Source organism: Protomyctophum bolini (assembly GCF_963924005.1).
Source record: "Protomyctophum bolini genome assembly, chromosome: 11".
NCBI classification, from domain to species: domain Eukaryota; kingdom Metazoa; phylum Chordata; class Actinopteri; order Myctophiformes; family Myctophidae; genus Protomyctophum; species Protomyctophum bolini.
The window spans coordinates 45219235-45231729 of NC_137872.1; positions in this window are offsets into that span (position 1 = coordinate 45219235).

Genomic DNA, 12495 nt, shown 5'->3' on the forward strand with positions numbered 1-12495 from the left:
GGTGCAAGACGCAACCTAGGCCAAGCTGGCCCAGCCAGACGCTGCGGCCAGTCAACAAACTCGTGACCTAGGTGCGAGCCGCCACCTAGGCCCAGCTGGCCTTGACAGACACTGAGGCCAGTCAACCAACTCATCGACGCTAAGGCCAGTCCAAAGCTACTGCCTGGAGCCCAGTGCATGCCCTGTGAACTGGGTGCTGGCTGCCACGTTCACGCAGTAGAACCTTGTGAATGTGGGGGGCGTCGACCAAGATGCTGTTGTGCAAATCTCGGACAAGGTCACGCCTCGCCACAAAGCGTACGCCCTTCTTGTAGATGGAGCCCGGGCTTCCTGCAGAGTCCCAACTGCCGATGGAGGCAACCCCATGGCTAGGAACTCGGCCCTCTCAGGGGCCAGGCCCAGAGCTTGAGTCCCTGGGGAAAGGGATGAAAATGCGACCCGTGGGCTTGAGACAGGAGGTCCCGACGCACCGGGAGCTCCCAGGGCCGGCCTTGAAGGAGGGGAGCAATTGCTGAAAACCAGAACATGTGGGGCCAATTGGGGGCCACCAGGATGAGGCTCACCTCCTCCGCCTGAACCCTCTGGAGGAGCGGATGTAGGAGGACGAAGGGAGGGAAGGCGTAAAGGAGACCTTTCGGCCACTGATGTGCCATCGCGTCTGTGCCCAGGGGAGGGTCGTCCCTCGCCACGGAAAAGAAGAGGGGACAATGCGTCGACTCCCTGGAGGCGAAAAGGTCGACCACGGCGGTGCCGAATTGATTCCAGATCTCGTGCACCACCTGCGGCTGTAGTCTCCATTCCCCACGGGGGGGTCCCTCTCGGGAGAGCTGATCTGCAGCCACATTCTCCTGGCCCGGCACATACATCGCCCTCAGGGACCTGAGCCGCGGGTGTGCCCATTCCCATATCGTCCGGGCTAGACTGCAGAGGCGAGGGGAGCCCAAGCCGCCCTGCCTGTTGACATAAGCCGCCGCTGCTGTGCTGTCCGTTCTCACCAGGACATGGCGGCCCCTTAATTCTGTCTGGAAGCGGCGAAGCGCTAGATAGATTGCCCGCAATTCCAGGAGGTTGATGTGCTGGGACGACCAAGGCGCCTGCCACCGACCACTGACGCCGTTGCCGTTGTGGACTGCTCCCCAGCCTGTCAGCGAGGCGTCGGAGGAAACCAACTGACGACGCAGTACCGGACCCAGCGCATTGCCCTTCGTCAGAGTGGCCGGCTGTTCCCACCAACGGAGGGCCACTCGCAGCCTGCGTGTCACCAGTACTATGGCCTGCAGGTCTCTCTGAGGGCAAAGGCCCAGACTGAGCAGACAACGCTGTACTGGCCGCATATTCAGGAGTGCCAGGGGCACGATGTGTACTGTGGCCGCCATAAGCCCCAACAGGCGAAGACATAGTCTCCAGGTCACCCTGGCCCCCAGCCGAAACTGGGACAAGCAGTCCCTGATGGCGGCCTGTCTCACCGGAGTGAGGGACAAAGTCCCCGCCCTGGCATCCACACACATGCCCAGGAACTCCATGGACTGTGACGGCTGGAGCTTGCTCTTCTTCTCGTTGAGGCGAAGGCCCAGGTGACCCAGATGCTGCAGGAGCCGAGCCACGTTGTCGTGGCACTGCCCCTCTGAGCGGGCACACACCAGCCAGTCGTCCAAATAGTTCAGGATGCGAAGGCCCTCCTCCCGCAGAGGTCCCAGGACTGCGTCCATGCACCTCGTAAACGTGCGGGGGGCTAGTGAAATTCCGAACGGTAGGACACAGAACTCGAAGATCCTGCCGTCGAAGGCGAACCTGAGATACCGCTTGTGTCCCTCCCATATCGGAATCTGGAAATATGCATCCTCCAGGTCGATTGATGCAAACCAATCTCCTGGTAGGATGGCCTGTCGGACCCTCGGCACCGTCAGCATCCTGCAGCGCAGGGGTCTCAAATACTTGTTGAGCCCCCGCAGATCCAAAATTGGTCTCAGCCTCCCATCCTTTTTGGGGATGAGGAAGTACCGGGAGTAGAAACCCGCCTGCTGGGTGGCCTGCGGCACCACTCTGATGGCCCTCTTCACCAGGAGAGTGGTGATCTCTGCTGCCAAAGCCTTCCTGTGTTTCACGTCCGCCACCACTGTAACAGTAACAGACCGTGTCCGTGGGGGCGAACGCAGGAACTGCAGTCGATACCCCTGGGTCATGGTGGAAATCACCCAGGGGTCCGCCCCAATTGTCCCCCAGAACAATGTCTGCTCCAGGGGGCGGCAAGAGGGGGCTGAGCCCCCCCCACCGTCAGGAGTGCGAAGGGGGCGCCTCTTCCTGGTTATAAGGCGCCGTAGCGCCGGAGGAGCCACCACCATGGCTGTCGGACGCTCTGGGGTTGGCGGAGCTAGCGGAGCTGGTGGGGCTGACGAAGCTGTGGCTGTAGGCGGTTGCCTCCGCCGCTGGTCGCCCCCGACGGCCGTCTTCAGCCGCTTGGCCTGATGCTGGGCTAAAATGTCCTCTACCGGTGCCAGAGAGAATGATCGAGCCCTGGCCTCCCTCACTCTAGCCGGCAGGATGAAACAGTTTATACAGGATGCCGGGTCCAACCTGGCCATGTGTGCATGGTTCAGACCCAAGCACCACATGCACCTGTCATGGCCGTCCTCCATGGGCATTTTCACCGCACACACCGAACAGGTGTGCACTGAAGTGGCCATGTTTCTGTTTCCCCTATGTACCTCAATATGTATAGCTATGTGTTATAATTTATATATAGATACATATATATATGTTCAAATTGTTCATATACATATATAGATATCTATCTATCTACTTATTTGATTATTCAGACAACTTAAGTATATAGACATGTATTATAACTGCATATATTTAATTTATATATATTTAATTTATCTATATATATATTTATATATAAATACATGAATGTATAGCTATTCAGTTTAGTAGATGGGTATATAGATATGTATCACAGTATACTATCTGCCTATATATCTATAAGTGTGTATAAGCCCGCTTATATCATAGACAACCTGGCAACCAGCCTACACGACGAGTGAGGGTGACAGAGTGTGTTCACTCGAGCCCCCTCCCAACGCCGACGTGATGACGTCAACGCGGAAGTCGGGAGTTTGTTATTGTTTTTTCCTCTCTGCCGTGTGAACTGGCCGTATACACTGTCTACTATACAGCCGCGATGGTCAACCGGGAGGTTTGCCGACGAGGTCGGTTCCGCTCTGGGTCTCCCAGCGCTTCTGCCGATGGGAGTTTGTTATTGTTTCCCTTCTGCCGTGTGGTCCGGCCGGACCGCGGTGCAACGAACAACGACCGTAGATGGCCTCAGAGTACGCCGACTGGGTCAGCTCCTCTGGGTTCTACCCCGCCGGCCGCCGCCGCGGTGTACAGCCGCGATGATAGACCCGGAGGTCTCACCGCTTCTGCAGCCAGGGAACCAAGGCTCCGCCAACGTGGTCGGCTTCGCACTTGGCTTTGGCCACACCGAACGCCGTCTCCTAGTTTCCCCCAACGTGGTCGGGTTTCACTAGGGAACGGACGCACGGACCGAACGCCGTCTCAAGGTTTCCCCCAACGTGGTCGGGTTTCACCAGGGAGCGGACGCACGGACAAGCTGAGGCTTCCTCCACTGTCTAGCGGATTAGGCCTGCAGCTTGTTGCTGTTGCTGTTTTTTTGATGGAGCTACGCGGCGCCCTGAGAGGAGTCGCGACGACCGGCTCTCTTCTTACCTAGGTAAGTGGACTGTGCCACGCAGCTGTTCTAATATAGTCTTTATGGATGCGTTTCCAAACTGCTGAGATAGCCTACGTAACGTCTGCTCTCGTGGAAATCAAAAGATCGAAGTGGCTCTGCACAGATGGGGCTTAAATAGCCCGCTGATTGGCATCTGCGCAGGGCCACCATAGAGGATGTGTCTTAAAGAGATATCCATGTACACTGCCCCGTCGGGTCAGTTCCCGTACATATTGAATAATATGTAGTGGAGAGCCAGTCTCGAACACGATAGAGAACAGCTACCTACTTTCTTAAACAGATGAGAGAAATAGGAAACTCAAATGAGCAAGAGCTAAAACAAATAAGTGTAGAAAGTATGACTGATATCATTCATAAGCTGACATCTAAAACAGTTTCCGTGGACTCTATAGTAGTCTACAGTATATAAGAATGTGTTCATTTTTGTTTTACCTGTGAGAAATTCTTTTCGGAGAGCACCGTCGTCCACTCCTGCCTCGACAAAGAAGGTCACTGTCAGGCTAGCAGAGGGTGAATTTTTCTTTTGACGCTGCCATTGCAGAAGGCCTCTCTCCAGAATGTTGGTTCTTGATATTTGGATCTTGAACGCTTTGTCCACTCTTTTATTGATGGTGTCGAATACATCATCAACACTGCCAAAGATAACTCAAAATTAAGGCAACGACTAAATGTTATAAAATCTTTATGTATTTAGACATTTACCTTTTGATCTGCTCCTCTCCACTGTCCTGGCCCACGGAAGTTGTGTCAGTCTTACCATTTCCCCTCTTCATGGCAGTCTCAGTATCACTCAGATTGTCCTCTCCTATATACATGTACCTACAAGTGAGACATTGATATAAGGTGGAAGAAAGTACTAGTAGTAAAGTACTTGCTAGGCACTAGGTAGCATATACATTTTAAATGAAAAAACAAAACAAATACCTTTCTCCACACATGCTAGCATGGATCTCCAGGAACTGTGATGAAAACTTCATGTAACATATAGGACATGGAACCTTCTGATGGAGAACAATTTGAAAATTAACAATTGCCCCAGCCCCACACAAAACAGTTAATGCAGGCATTTCATAAAACATTACTTTAATACCTCTTCAACAGAGGTCTTTGTGTTATGGTGCAGAGGAGGTGCAGTCTCATGGTGCAGATGGGGTGCACTCTTTGTGTCAGGGTGCAGAGGGGGTGTTGTCACAGAAACTATCTCGACCTCACTTTGACATGTCTAAGATGAACAGACAAAATACAAAATTTGTTGCACTTGTATTCACAATGTGTAATGGCTGTCACATTCCCATTGACATTTGTGTGTGACGTTACATTGCAATTATAAAACCAAAGGAATGCCAAGCAGCTGGAAGTAGGTTTCTATACAGCACTGAAAACGGATAAATCAGCTATCACCCACCCTACAATCTCAGTGTGCGTATGGTGCATTATTATTTAAAAAGAATGTACACGCCATAAAACCGATAATAAATGACTAGCACAAGCTTGACAACTTCACCAAGGGACAAAACAATCACCTATTTAATGGTGACATTTACCTCATCATCATCATAATCATCATCGTCATCCTCTGACGAATGAGTCGCCACACACTGCTGAACGTGAAGGGGCAAAATCTGCAAAGGATAGGTCACCTTGCATGTTTTGCACTGTTCTTTTGGTGTGTGAAGGAACTCTATTGCGTCTGGAGGTAATGGAGTCAGGTCGAACTTGTGTTGCAACGGCACAGCATACATTGTGTTTTTCCCTCCGCCCGTAATGCTCCGTAGGAAGGTCCCAGAGTATCCATCATTAAAATCAGGAGAGATCATGACAAGTCTTCGTTTACCCTGACCACCTGTAACACAACATTGTTAGTATCATTTAATTGTGGTTGATGGGACAAGTTATATGAATGGCAATGCATTACAATGGATGCTATATGTTACACATTTTCATCACCTGGAGATTTGTAAAGGTAATAGCCTCCTGTCACGTCCATCATCTTTGGATACTCTACTTGCAGTAGTATGGAGAACTAAAAGAATAGCATAGGGACTATGATGTCTACATGCTTGAAGAACAGCCTAACACTAGGATGAAAAGCATGTTTCAAATAGACACTTTGTAATGTTGATTAATTAAATACATAGGACCACAATGGAAATTGGAAACAAGTCCCAAGGACCTTTTTGTGTTATCCTTTTAATTACTGTACCATTTACATAACTGACTAATAAAGTATTCAATCAATCTTCATACCTCATCATGGCTCATATCCTTGGATATGTTGACTAGTCTCTTTCCAAGTCCTGCCTGGGCAAGCTGGAACTCTTCCTCTGGGCTTGGGGTTGTCTCTGCATTCATGTCCAATAAAAATAAATAAAAACTAAAAGGCTTCCAGGGTCTTGGAGACGATGTGGATGCTTTAGTCTGCATCTTTCACTTTCCAAGAAAGGAAGTTCTCTTGGGGAGAAAATTGAAGGACCTGCATAATTAAAAACAAGTTATTTGTTTAAAACATGATAGTACAACACCACATTAAAATCTCTTAAACCCCACAGGGGTCCGGGAGGGAAAAACTAAAATATCGGAGTTGGAACCTGAGACCTTGACCAGCCCCATTTACCCGCTGAGAGCTGTTCATGAGGTGGACTGGGGCTTGGGGATTGGGGATCAAAAGGTTTAATTAACGTTCCCCACTCTACATACATCTTGGCTGAAAATAGTAGATCTACAAGCTCACAATGCTTGCAGCCTGATGCCTTGAGAGCTTGTAGATCTGCTATGTTCTCTGAATGTTAGCCCCAGAATATGGATACGGTTCTAGTGGTTAAATGAACAAACAAATAAAATGCATAAAATCTCAGACCTGTTCATGTCGTTATCCAGAGGAGTGTGTTGCACGTTCTGAGAGAGCACATTGATGAGGTTCTGTGCAACCGAAGCCACGTTGGTATAGTCAGCATTCTGTTAAGACGAAGACAATACATTAATTAATTTCAATTTTATAGCACCAAAACTACCAGTTCAGCAGGGTTGCACCAGAAGAGACCGTCTGTGGTGCGATTAAAAAAATACTTTAAAATAATGGGATTCAGATTTTACAGGGGCCAGTTTCGAATTGCAGCCATCCGTAGGTGCCCTTTGAGAGCGGTTTTGAAGGAGTCAAGGGATTCACATGTCTTAATGACTGTTGGTAGGGCGTTCCACATTTTTGTGGCATAGGAGCGAAAATAATTTAGTCCCTTGTTTGTGCCGAATCTGGGTTGTACATGGTTTGTTGCACTACCTCTGGTGTTTGTTTACATTAAGGAAGTATTTAGACAGGTACATGGGTATCTTAGTGGTGTATCGAATATTGTGGACCAGACCCATTGCAAGATGCTGTACTCCATCGCTCTGATCGTTACAAAATGAACCCGTCATTATCGGATATTTTAATAAATCCTAACATCTAACTTATTTAAAAACAGTACTTACTTGCACGCTGGTGACGCTGGTGTTGGTAATGGTACCGGCTGGTACTCTTGGTCTTGGACCGGGTGGACGCAGCCGGTACGGATCCATCTCCTGTTGAAGTTGAACTGAAACTAACTAGCTAGTAGCTTTGATGCTAACGCAACTCCAACGTGACTCAAGCTTTATGCTATTTCCTGAACGCACGGTGATGACGTCACGGGGGACCTGTCAATCAGGATTCCACGCCCCTCTCGGTTGAGGCCGCGCCCCCAGGCAACTTCAGGGCCAAAACAAGACGTAAATGTTTTCGACCTGAAAGTGAAAAAAGTTAGAGGCGAAAAAAAAATCAGATTTTACAGAGGCCAGTTTCGAATTGCAGCCATCCGTAGGTGCCCTTTGAGAGCGGTTTTGAAGGAGTCAAGGGATTCACATGTCTTAATGACTGTTGGTAGGGCGTTCCACATTTTGGTGGCATAGGAGCGAAAATAATTTAGTCCCTTGTTTGTGCCGAATCTGGGTTGTACATGGTTTGTTGCACTCCCTCTGGTGTTGTGGGTGTGGACTTCGTTTACATTAAGGAAGTATTTAGACAGGTACATGAGGTACTGAGTATCTTAGTGGTGTATCGAATCTTGTGGACCAGACCCATTGCAAGATGCTGTACTCTGTCGTCGACCCTAAGCCATCCCAGCCTGTCAAAGTGGGCAGGGGTGAGGTGGGTTCGGGGGGTGAGGCCAAGTAGGAGCCTGACCAGTTTGTTTTGGGAGGTCTGGAGCCTTGTTTTAAGGGCCTTTGAGGTGCTGTGGTACCAAGAGGTGGATGCATAGTCAAAGAAACCTTGTACGAGGGCTCCTGTTAAGGTCTTCAAAGTGTTTTTGTTGACCAGTGAGGAGATCCTGTAAAGGAATCTTGTTCTTTGATTGACTTTTTTGATTACGTTGGTGGCCATTTTATCACCGGAAAGATTGGCCTCCAGGATGGAACCTAGGTAGGTAATTTCATCTTTTCGTGTGATAATGTTGTCACCCACTAACCAAGAAGCCATCTGCCTTGCTGAGATTACTATTTGATCCGTAGAGAATGGATTCAGTTTTTCCCAGGTGTAAGGATGTAAGGGTGAGCTGTGATTGGCTGAGTGAATCATGTGGATGATGCTGCGGTGGCCCAATTAACGGCCGGCGCGCTGACTGAGGTTCCCTGACTGAACTTGCTCTGCGCATGTCTACGACAGGCGCAAATGCTCATGTAGAACATTCCTCTGTCAATCACACTCCTTAACAGGGTCCTTGCAGAGGGCAGACAGGGGATATCGTGTAGGTTCACGATATGCATGATTGTCTCTCTTTTGGGACATGTGTATCCTGGCTCCAATATGCGCATTAACTCCTTGAAACCTTCTCCTTCAACAATGTTAACTGGTCTCATGTCCAGCGCTACGAATTTAGCAATTGTGGCCGTAATTGTCTCTGAGATTGGTGGCCTATACTCCAGTGTCTTCTGCTGTGGTGCTGCGGCTGCACTCGATGTGCTGGCAGTGGCAGTCTGTGGGTGTACCTAAAAAGAAAAAAAAGACCCCTGATTGATATTCCATTAAAAATATAATATTAAAATAATAAGAAAGGGAGTATAGGGACCTATAGTCTTGTCAAACATACGGAACTGTTGAACTTACGTTTAGCAAGTGGTATGACATGTTGCTTGTTGTCGAGTGGTACTTTATCGCAGATCTTGCTCACTTTTGTAATATCTTCAGGTAACTGCTCAAAGTGTTTTCACACTTTTTAGGTCTTCTTCTTCAAAGGCTGTGGCATTGTGCGTGTTGTGTTTGTGCTTCTTTTATTATGTAACTTGACTAGGACTAGACTAGTAGAGGCTTCGTTCATGCAGGCTTGAGTCATTAGCCAGATTGAGCACAGCAGGTGAGATTGAGGTTCTGGAGTCTATCAGGCCAGCGGCAGCGCACTGTGCGATTCAAGGCACAGGCACACAGTGTCCACATGCACATTGTAGATTGATTAAAAACAGTCAGAAAGCATGTTCAAATGTGTTTATGTTAAATAAGCACCCCTAGGACCCCACTAGGGTTGCCACCTTTGAGATCTTGAAATAAGGGACACTTATAGGTCCACAAGTGTATAGTCAAGAAAGCTATAGGCTACTTCAAGTTTAAATTGCTTTATTAGCAATGAACATTCAAGTGCTGTTACTTAAAGAATTATAACCTGCCTGGAGACACTTAATAAATCCAAATTATATCTCCTCTCCCAGAGTAAAACAGTAAATAGCATTATGTCATATTTGGTGTAGACCAGAGTAAAACAGTAAACAGCATGTCCTCTTTGGTGTGTAGACAGTCAACAGTTAACAGCTTTCCCTCTCTTCCTATAGCTGTGTTACTTATTTTTCCAAGTGTACTTCTTGTCACTCCACGCAGCACTGAGTAGCTCTTTGTCTTTCAAAGCAGTGCTGTGAAACTCTTAGTTGAGAGTGATCAGGAGCTCACTCCTCATCAGCTCCACTGAGCACCTGTTCCTTCTGTCACTCCACTTGTTGGTCATTCTGGAGAAAATCCTTTCCACATATCCAGTGGATGCTGGGATGCTCAATATGTGGCTGATGATAGACAGCATGCTGGGCAGGTCAGCTTTTTTTTAAATAGCCATCCACCTGCCAGCAACACCTTGGGACTTCCATAAGTTCCATTCATCCTCAGAATCTCCTCTGAGCCTCTTATGGATGTTATTGGCTGCAGTACATTCATCATAAAGTTCATCCATATTCACTTTATGGATGAGGTTGAGCTTAGTAGCCACCTTCTCAATGTCAGTGAAGGTCAAGGTGTCATGGTGCAGAGAGAGAGAGGTTGCAGTGAGAACAGCCAGTTGTCTTCTGAAAAGTTGAACTATTTCTCAACATATCCAATTGCTGTGTTAAGAAACGCAGTGAAATCTGTGCATGCCCTGTTCGCATCAGGTGGAATTTAGTAGCCGTAGAACTACTGCTACAGTATGTTTGCACTGTAGCAAAACAAAGCTGCAATTGATGCAGGGGGGAAGTGTTACTGAAACGATGTTGGTGCTTCTTGCACCACAACAATATTTAATAGGACAGGACAGCCCACGAGCCAGGATATTTGATCTTTTACCAAAAATACACAAAAGCCCGGATTCATGGACCATATGAAATTCCACCCGGGAGACCAATTGTGTCGGACTGTGGCAGTCAGACTTATCAGACAGCAGAGTTTATAGAATATTTCCTGAACCCACTGTCGATAAAACACCCCAGTTTTATAAAAGACACTTACGATTTTGTGGACAAAATTAAAGCTATTATAGTAGGAAAGGAGGCCTTTCTGTTTTCTATAGATATAGACAGCCTCTACACAAACATTGAGACAGAAGCAGGACTACAAGCAGTTAAAGAAGTCTTTAGTAAATACCCAGACATAAATCGACCAGAGGAGGAATTACTCCAATTACTAGACTTAAATCTAACCCAGAATGATTTTTCCTTTAACAACAAGTTCTATTTACAAATCAAAGGGACGGCCATGGGAAAGAGATTTGCACCATCTTATGCAAACATTTACATGAGCATATGGGCACAGACAGCGCTAGAAAAATGCAGACTTAAACCGACACATTACTATAGATTCCTGGATGATATATTTGGAATATGGGAACATAGCATAGAAGAATTCCAGGAATGTATTGATGTTTTAAATAGCCATCATAGATAAAATATGTGACACACACAGAAAGGATTGACTTTCTTGATGTAACAATCTTCAAGGGCCCAAACTTTAACACAAATTGGAAACTAGACTTAAAAGTATTCTTTAAAGAAACAGACACTCACGCCCTATTACACTCATTCCACCCGGCACACTCCTACACAGGGATAGTCAAATCACAACTAAGATTCCATAGGATTTGCACGCAAATAAGTGTTTTCAAAATAGCTTGTAAAACGCTATTTAATGCCCTCAAACTAAGAGGATACACTAGGACATTCCTCCGGAAAGCTCAAAATACCTTCTTAGAAATAAGAGTCAACACACCAGCACGCCAGGGACCAGAATACTTCAAACCCAAACAATTAGTAAAAAATAGAACTACAAAACGCGTGTTGGAGATTAAACAAATAACAGCAACTGCATTTATTTAATCATATGTGAAAAACTGTGTATACAATATGTCGGAGAAACGGGTAAAACAATATAGGTACAAGGCTGGGACAACACAGATACAATATTAACAATGCCAAAAAGACAACCACAAGATTTGTGCAACATTTCATGGCTCACGGCATTGAACCTCTAAAATGCGCTGGACTTCAACACAATCCCAACTGGACAGTAGGACAAAGACGTTTTAATGAAAAACAGTGGATTAAGAACCTGAACACGGATTTTCCTGGAGGCTTAAACATGCCTAAAATCTGATCTTGAACACAAAACTTAAACTCAGGATTAAACAGGAGAAATCTAAAAGTGATTGGATCAGACTTCCTTCGGATACATGGCGAATGCATTCATTCCTTGCATTGTGCCTACTACACGCAACATGTGCACTGAAGTTTTTTTAATTCACCCCCCCCCCCCCAAGAGAAGATCTTTACGGCTCTAGCAGAGATTCTCAACCCCTTTAATTTCAAGGACCCCCCCAGTTTGACATGCATTAGGCTACGTACTAGGCTACGGACAGATTTAGTGGCATTTCTATCTCTGAGATCCCCAGTTTATATTGTAAAATCAATGTTAATTTAACTCGGAGAGTGTACAAATGGAACCAAATGGTACACTCTCAGAGATACAGACCCATTGTCACGGTGTCAAAATGTGTTGAACCCAAAATGCAGAGTCACGACTTACAAACAGCGGAGTAGTGTTCAAACACTAATTTATTAATTAAATGCAGAACAAAAGCAAGGCAACAAAAACGGGCAGAGGTAATCCCAATGCAAACACAAAAAGGTATGAGCAAGTTACCAGAAGTATTCAAGGCAGGGTCCAGAGGAACAGAGACACAGTCAAGCGCTCCAGGGTAGACAACATAACAACAACGTATGAACTGACAAAGTGTGAGTGCAATGAGTCCAGTTATATATGGGGCAGGCTGATTAGTGTGGTACGAGGCGTATTTCCGTAGGATTTTTTTGCTAAAAGTGTTTTTTTTGCTTTTTTGGCTTTCATAGGGACCAAAAAGTCTGAAAATTATGGGGTTCAAATTTTCCCGACCCCCACCCCTTTTTTGGGGGGTCATATATTTTGGGACCTCCCATAATAGTAC